At 40.1% G+C, this 6,188-nt stretch overlaps 1 pseudogene; it reads right to left on the reverse strand.

Moving 5' to 3' along the window:
• Nucleotides 1-3,155: 3,155 nt before the first annotated feature.
• On the reverse strand, nt 3,156-5,702 carry LOC141548436 (ras-related protein Rab-2A pseudogene; annotated as a pseudogene).
• Nucleotides 5,703-6,188: the final 486 nt, after the last annotated feature.

The following is a 6,188-nucleotide window of genomic DNA, read 5'->3' on the forward strand; positions in this document are numbered from 1 at the left end:
CTACAATGCTACTCACTCCTTCTATTGTGACTACTGGGGATCTTCTTCCATTATCTTCATCCTGATTTTCTTTTTCTCTTCGTCTTTCTATTTATTTTCCCTTAGAGACCACCAATGCCTCCCTGATGTTATTACTTCTCCAGTGCTCATTTGTACTATCGTCTGCTCAGCGTAAGCTACATGCTAATCTTATGGTAGAAGGGAAGATGGAATCATCTTCTTCCTCCTTCTTTTCATCACAATCCCTTAATAGATTGCAACAGGAACATTTTCCACTTATTTCAGATAATGTTGGCTGTTCTGTACTGACTCTGAGTCATTCTCCCTCGTTTCTCAGGGATGGTTCACTATCTTCTTCCTCCCAACTCTTGGCCTTATACTAGAGAACTTCAATTTTCATGATGATGCCCCTACAGTTCCTCAGACTTCTTAAATGCTATGGCTTATTTTTTCACTCTTCCTCAGTCAAACGTAGAGATGGTCATAGCCAACCTTGATTTTTGCAATTCTTCATAAAATATTCTACTTCCCTAATGAAAAACTTTGATATTCCTCCATCTCTCTGATCATAAGTTTCTATTGTTCCATGTCTCCCTATTCCTATCCCTTACCGTTCCTAAATCTATTCTTTACCTGCACAGAGACCTTTGGATCTCTTTAGCTTTCAGGGGTTTCTCAGACCATAATCCCTGTTCTGATTTAATTTCCTTCCCTTTCTAATTTTGACCCTAAATCTATTCTGTCCTCTCTACTCTCAAATCCCCTGCCCCCCCCCCCATCCTGTTGCTCCTCATGTCCTCCCAGATGTCAAAGCTGTATTTTTCTCTTCTATCCATCCTCTTTTCTTACTTATATGCTGTTGAATGGAGCTGAAGAAAGTTATATATTTGTGTTACCTGGGTATTAGATGTCCATATTGGCTAGCTTCAAGTAGATTCTCACTACAGCATGGTAGTGGTTTTATTCCCCCCTAGTTTATTCCCTACCTCATTTTCAATAAAAAAAAATTGTCTAGACGTTTTTATTTCTTTAAGCTTCTCACATCTCTCTCTTTTCCACTTTCTTAACCAAAATATTCACCTGTTTACTGAGAAAAAGGGGGCTATCTGAAGTGAGCTTTCTCTTCTTCCCTTCATATCAAAGTATCTTTAGCATTGTAGAATCATTCCCCTCTTTTTCTGTGGAACTTTCCTTTTCTCTTCCTTCATTACTGCTTTCCCTCTTCAATAACTTTGAACTACTTGGCATTTATTCCTTACATATTTATTCTAGATATATTTCTATACACATTTAATCTCTTTTCTTTTAAAATGTTATTTTATGAGGAGGGATTGTTACATTTATTTTATATTTTCATTGCCTAGCTGAGCGCTTGTCCCAATCTATCTCAGCATTAAAAATGCTTATTGATAGTCTGAACCAAGCTTTAACATTTTGAGGCTATTCATCTTGAGCCTCAGTTAGTTCTTGTCCCAAATCCTATTCCTTACTCTCATTGAAGAAGCAGTGATAAAATATACTTTGTTTGAGGCCAGTGCTGGACTAGGGCCTGACCTAGCACATGGAGCAAGAGTTTCATTCTCTGCCAAGGAATGACTCAAGCTCAAAGCCCAGTCAATTCTATAATGATTTCATAGACTCAGATTCAAAACTGGAATAAACCTCAGAGATCATCCTGGCCTACCCATTCATTTCACTTACAAGAAAACTGAGGCCCAGAGAGTGATTGCCTAGTGGAGTTGTATATGTGGTTAGTTACAGCATGAGAGTTGCGACTAAGGTCTTTCTGACTCAGAATCTAGTGGGTTTTTTTTTCTTCTCTCTGGAGAAAATAACTAGGAACTACAGTAGGCTGCATAGAGGCAGGATTATGCTTGGCCTCTGAAAAAAAATTTGAAACTGTAATATACCTAGCTAAGTGGACCCCCACCTTGTTCAGCCTTACAGTTATGGAAAGTGCCCAGTAGGATTAGTAAATCACTGTTAGCTATCTCTTCCCAGGTTTGTTGGGAAGTCCTGTTTAGGGAAGGAATATAGAAGGTCTTATCAGTCTAACAGTGTCCTGATAACCCCTGGAGATCCCTTACCTTATGCAAATCACTGGTGCCTTCTCCCCCACTTTATCCTTCATTTGCCCATATAATATGGCTAAGATTTCTCATAATTATTATTATTATTTTCCTCTTATACTTGTATGAATGCTCTTATTTCACCCTATTCCAATAATTCTAAGCCAAAGTGTGTATAGTGGTGGTGGTGGGGAAGGAAATGACAGGTCTACACTGATTAAATTAGCAAAAGTTTTCTACTTTGTGATTTTTATCAGTAGTTTTTGTCTGGTAAGTTTATTGCAGTGCCCTTATCCAGAACAAGGAAGTTGTCAGACTCCATTGCTTTTAGCTTTGAGAATCAGCTTATGTGTCAGGTCAAAGAAGACTTTCTTTATCCCCCTTCATCTTCTCTCAGGGAATAAATATTTATTCAGTACTTACTATGTACCAAGCACTGTGGTAAACACTTTACAAATGCTATCTGATTTGATTGTGTGTATAGAGAATGCACACACATCTATGCTTATATATAACACACATGCACGTATCTTCATATGTATGTATATATGTGCTGTATTCCTCAAGCTAATATGAATGTCTCCAAGGAGGAAACCGGTTTTCATTTTATCCTTGCATTTCCTGTGCTTAACATAGAGCAAAAACTGTGTGCGCGCATATGTACACATGTATGCACACATGCATCTATGTATACACATATACCAATGTGTGTGGATATACATGTCCATGTCCTTATGTGAGCATTCACACATGATTATACATGATGTTATTCCCCAGTAGAATGTAAGCTGCTTCAAGGCAGGAACTTCTCATTTGGTCTTTGAATTCCCAATTCCTATTAACTTCCTAAGTGCTAAATGTATTTATAATAGATTTACCATAGAAAAATGTGCATGTTTATTGTACATCTAGGTTGAAAAACTCCCCCGCATAACAATCTACATTTAGAAATCCTATAGTTAAATGAAATAACTCCACACAATAGTTATTTTATTTTCAAAGAAAAGCTCAAAGTCCTCTTAATGTACCATTTGAAAATTTATTCCTCTGGGTGCCATTTAAATGCATCATGTTATTTGGTTGTTATTTGTCACTCTTTATTATGCTTTTACAGAGAGTATTCATCAAGGCAAACAATGAAAACATTTCTCAAGGAGTGTTATACAAACCGTAGGAACAGAAAACACAAGGTGTTAGTTAGAACCTGTTACTGCACCCATCCCTATATGGAACTTCTAGACACAGAGTAGGGGCAGGTGCCTAGGATTTGGATAGTGACAAGATGATAAACACGGCAGATAGCTTTAACAGGTTTCTATTTCACTTTCTATCCAGTCCCCATTAATGATCCTGGAAGCGTACAGACAAAATTCATGTAAATGAGTCAAAGAATTCCAAAAGGGAAAAAAAAAGACTTAAGCAGCTTACTGAATAGTCTCTACAGACAGCAAAACCTTGAAAGTTAACATACTTCTGAAGAAGTCGTACAAGCTATGCTTCAGTGGGAAACATACCGGGTCCAGAATCAAGAGGCCTTGGCTTGGCAGCTTTGCTCTTTCCACTTAATTCCATTTTTTGGTTTTTTTGTTTGTTTGTTTGTTTTTTAAGAGGGGGAGGGATTTAACCTCTTTGGACCTCTCTTGTCTCTTCTTTAATATTATGCTACTGAATTAATAACATCTGATGTCCCTGCTAGCTGTAAAGCCGAGATCTTATAAATATCAAGTCAGCAGAGGTACGTGGAAAACCTGCTAAACAGACTGGTATCAAATTCTCAGGTAACTTTTAGTATTGAATATATTTCAAGGGCATAAGGCATTTAAAATGTTCACATCAGTTGACTAAACATATATTAATACAGTCTCCTTTAAGTTAACATTTATTCAAAGTTGTGGAAGAATTTTTAGGAGAGAGTTCTTAAGTCTTAAAGCCACTTGCTTACTTGTAGCTGGACCTTGGTAGAGATGATGACAGATAAACTTGGCTGACTTCATTCGGGCTTCCTTTTAAGTTCAGATCTTTTCAGCAGCAACCTCCTCCTGAACGCTGTACTCCCTGGTTCCCAGCATATGTAGAAGCAGCCCCAACATGCTGAGGACCTATCTTAATGCCACTGGTCTCATTACTCATATCAAAGACGCCTTCTTGGATCTTCTCATAAATCCCCCTGGCTGTACTGATGAAAGCATCTTCTACGTTGACTGCTGTTTTCGCTGAGGTTTCCATGAAGATGAGTCCATGTTCTTGGGCAAAGGCTTCCCCTTCTTCCTTTGATACTTCTCGTCTGATCTCCAGATCACTTTTGTTTCCAATCAGCATGATGACCATGTTGGCGTTGGCATGCTGACGAGCATCTTCCAGCCATGTTGTCAGGTGATTGAAGGTATCTCTCCGGGTGATGTCATACACCAGCAGGGCTCCAGCAGCTCCCCGGTAATAGGATCTTGTGATGGAGCGAAAGGATTCTTGCCCAGCTGTATCCCAGATCTGGAGCTTGATCTGCTTGCCATCGATGGATACTAAACGGGCCCCAAACTCCACACCAATGGTGAGGTCATGGACAGGCTGAAACCTCTTGTCAGTAAATTGCAGTAATAGGCACGATTTGCCTACCCCAGTATCGCCGATGATGATGTACTTGAATAGATACGCATATGCCATGGTGGTATCTGTCCTTGGTTACAGGTACTGTAAGGTAATTGACATGTAGTTAGCAATTCTTTCAGTTTAAACTCAGTCTATACCTCCCCTGGTTACTCCCCTGGCCCTATCTCATTGCCATGGAGGCATCCCTAAGTATGCTGTTCCATTGTGACCAACTCTAGGTGACCCCATGGACTTTGGTCATTGGGGTTTTCTTGGCAAAGGTGATGGAATGGTTTGCTATTTCCTTCTTCAGTGTGCTCCCATTTGACTGATGAGGAAATGAAGCACATATAGGGATTAAGTGAATTGGCCAGGGTTATATGGTGCCTGATGCCACATTTGAACTCTGAACTTTCTGACCCCTGGCAACCTAGCTATCCTCATTCCTAAGCATAGCATGCCAATATAGGCAGGCTTGAGGAACAATTTCACTTGGTTAGGACTTCTGACTGCAGCTTTACTTCTTCCCATCTTACCCACTCCATTCCTCTCTTTCTCTCTCCTCTTTCCACCTTCAGGCACTCCTGGTAGTAAGAGACCCTCCACAATCCAGAATAAAGCTAGAACCGCAATTAGTTAGGGAACCCAATTTAGTTACATCTCTTCTTCCCTCCCCTTAGCTAGGCTTTCTCAAGTAACTGATTCCAAGACTAGAACTTTCTACTCCCACAAGGTTAAGAAACCCCTTCTGGTTTTAGCCCCGCCTCTTCCTCCCCCAGCAACATACCCCAAAGAACAGCAGCCTCCACAGGACAAGTTGGGAATGCAACCTAAGGGGCCTCCCAACCTAATTGCAACCTGCCCCAGCTTCCCCTCAGTTATTAATAGTTCCTCCTAACCCACCAGCCTTCAATAGAGTTCTTAGAGACTGCCCATTTCCTCCCATAAGCCTTAGAAGCACAATGGACTCACTGAGAAAGCACATGGACAAGATTAGGATTGAAACATCAGGAGCTGAGCCCTGCCTTGAGCCCAACTGAAATAGAGGTTGATAAACTTCAGTTGCCAGCGCAACCACACCCACTGCTGACATCACAATGTCCTGGAAGGCTGAATGGGAGGAGGGGCGGGAACCTCTGTCTGAGGCCAAGAACTCTTGTTGCCAAGGTTACCTATGGCTCCCCCCCCTCCCCCTTATGGATTCAGTTTTGGAGGGAAGCCTTTTATTTTATTTTATTTTATCTTAAGCCTAGTTTTGGTTGATGATTTAATTTTTCACACCAACCATTACCTTCCTCTCCAATATATTTCTTCTCACTCTCCTCAGAGGACCATGCCTTTAAAACAAAGATTTTTTTTTTATTAAAAAAAAAAAAGAAAAAAGAAAAAAGCAGTTCAGCAGAACTAACCAAATAGATTAACCAAATCTGATAGCATATGCAATGTACCATATCTATAGTCCCCCACCTCTACCAAAAAGGGAGGAAATTGCTTTGATCTAAAAGGAAGTATTTTTATGTAGGAAGGGAGATT

The sequence above is a fragment of the Sminthopsis crassicaudata genome, chromosome X (genome assembly GCF_048593235.1).
Source record: "Sminthopsis crassicaudata isolate SCR6 chromosome X, ASM4859323v1, whole genome shotgun sequence".
Classification (NCBI taxonomy): Eukaryota; Metazoa; Chordata; class Mammalia; order Dasyuromorphia; family Dasyuridae; genus Sminthopsis; species Sminthopsis crassicaudata.